The following is a 2,749-nucleotide window of genomic DNA, read 5'->3' on the forward strand; positions in this document are numbered from 1 at the left end:
GAAGGGCCTGTTTCCACACTGTATGTAATCTAATCTAATATAAAGATCTGGCCCAAGTGTCAACTCCTCTTTCATGCCTGATTCTCATAGCCCTGAACTCGCCAGTGCTTCAAAGTTCCCTGTACCTTCTCTTTAAATACTTTCAGTGATCTAGCCTCCACAACTGTCTAGGATAGAGAATTCCAGGCATTCAATAAACTCTTAGAGTCATAAAGATATACAGTATGGAAACAGACCCTTCACTCCAATTCATCCATGCCAACCAGATATCCTAATCTAACCTAGTCCCATTTGCCAGCACTTGGCCCATATCCCTCTAAACCCTTCCTATTCATATACCCATACAGATGCCTTTTAAATTCTGCAATTGTACCAGCCTCCTCTGGCAGCTCATTTCATACATGCACCACCCTCTGTGTGAAAAGGTTGCCCCTGAGGTCTCTTTTATATCTTTCCCGTCTCACCCTAAACCTATGCCCTCTAGTTTTGGACTCACCACTCTGAGGGAAAGACTTTGGCTATTTATCCTATCCACGCCCCTCATGATTCTTTAAACCTCCATAAGGTCACCTCTCTGCCTCCGACGCTCCAGGGAAAACAGCCCCAGCCTGTTCAGCCTCTCCCTATAGCTCAAATCCTCCAACCCTGGCAACATCCTTGTAAATCTTTTCTCAACCGTTTGAAGTTTCATAACATCCTTCCGATAGGAAGGAGAGCAAGAATTGCATGCAATATTCCAAAAGTGGCCTAACCCACATCATGTAAACCCGCAACATGACCTCTCAACTTGTACACTTAATATTCTGATCAGTAAAGGAAAGCATACCAAATGTCTTCTTCACTATCCTATCTATCAGCGACTCTACTTTCAAGGAACTATGAACTTGCACTCCAAGGTCTCTTTGTTCAGCAACACTCCCTAGGACCTTACTATTAAGTATATAAGTCCTGCCCTGATTTGCTTTTCCAAAATGCAGCACCTCGCATTTATCTAAATTCAACTCCATTTGCCACTCCTCAGTCCATTGGCCCATCTGATCAAGATCCCATTGTTACTCTGAGGTAACCTTCTTCACTGTCCACTACACCTCCAATTTTGCTGTCATCTGCAAACTTACTAACCATTCCTCCAATATTCATATCCAAATCATTTATGTAAATGACAAAAAGTAGAGGACCCAGCACCGATCCTTGTGGCACTCCACTGGTCACAGGCCTCCAGTCTGAAAAACAACTCTCCACTACCACCCTCTGTCTTCTACCTTTTAGCCAGTTCTGTATTCAAATGGCTAGTTCTCCCTATATTCCATGAGATCTAACCTTGCTAATCAGTCTCCACGGGGAGCCTTGTCAAACGCCTTACTTTAAGTCCAGAGATCATATCCACCACTCTGCCCTTATCAATCCTCCTTGTTACTTCTTCAAAAAACTCAATCAAGTTCGTGAGACATGATTTCCCACACACAAAGCCATGCTGACTATCCCCATCAATCTTTGCCTTTCCAAATACATGTAAATCCTGTCCCACAGGATTCGCTCCAACAACTTGCCCACCACCGATGTCAGGCTCACCGATCTATAGTTCCCTGGCTTTTCTTTACCAACTTTCTTAAATAGGGGCACCACGTTAGCCAACCTCCAGTCTTCATGCCCCTGTGAGTATCCATGATATAACTATCTCAGCAAGGGATCCAGCAATCACTTCCCTAGCTTCCCACAGAGTTCAAGGGTACACCTGATGGGGTCCTGGGGATTTATCCACTTTTATGCATTTCAAGACATCCAGCACCACCTCCTGTGTAATATGGACATTTTTCAAATGTCACCATCTATTTCCCCACATTCTATATCTTCTGTGTCCTTCTCCACAGTAAACAAATGCAAAATATTCATTTAGTATCTCTCCCATCTCCTGCGGCTCCACACATAGGCTATCTTGCTGATCATTGAGTGGCTGAAAAACGTGTTGCTGGCAAAGCGCAGCAGGTCAGGCAGCATCAAAGGAGCAGCAGAATTCATGTTTCGGGCATAAGCCCTTCTTCAGGATTGAGGAGGGTATGCCAAGCAGGCTAAGATAAAAGGTAGGGAGGAGGGACTTGGGGGAGGGGGGGGTTGGGAATGCAATAGGTGGAAGGAGGTTAAGGTGAGGGTGATAGGCCAGAGAAAGGATGGGGGCGGAGAGGTCAGGAAGAAGATTGCAGGTCAAGAAGGCGGTGCTGAGTCCGAGGGTTAGGACTGAGAAAAGGTGGGGGGAGGGGAAATAAGGAAGGTGGAGAAATCTGCATTCATCCCTTGTGGTTGGAGGGTTCCTAAGCAGAAGAAGAGGCGCTCTTCCTCCAGGCATCGTGTTGCCATGGTCTGGCGATGGAGGAGGCCAAGGACCTACATGTCCTTGGCAGAGTGGGAGGGGGAGTTAAATTGTTCAGCCACAAGGCGGTTGGATTGATTGGTGTGGATGTTCCAGAGGTGTTCTCTGAAATGTTCCGCAAGTAGGCGGCCTGTCTCCCCAATGTATAGGAGGCCACATCGGGTGCAGCGGATGCAGTAAATGATGTGTGTGGAGGTGCAGGTGAATTTGTGATGGATATGGAAGGATCCCGGAGGGAAGTGAAGGGGGGAGGTGTGGGCGCAGGTTTTGCATTTCTTGCGGTTGCAGGGGAAGTTGCCTGGAGTGGAGGTTGGGTTGGGGGGGGGTGTGGATCTGACGAGGGAGTCGCGGAGGGAGTGGTCTTTCTGGAACGCTGATAGG

This window comes from Chiloscyllium plagiosum, chromosome 30 (genome assembly GCF_004010195.1).
Source record: "Chiloscyllium plagiosum isolate BGI_BamShark_2017 chromosome 30, ASM401019v2, whole genome shotgun sequence".
In the NCBI taxonomy this organism is placed as follows: Eukaryota; Metazoa; Chordata; class Chondrichthyes; order Orectolobiformes; family Hemiscylliidae; genus Chiloscyllium; species Chiloscyllium plagiosum.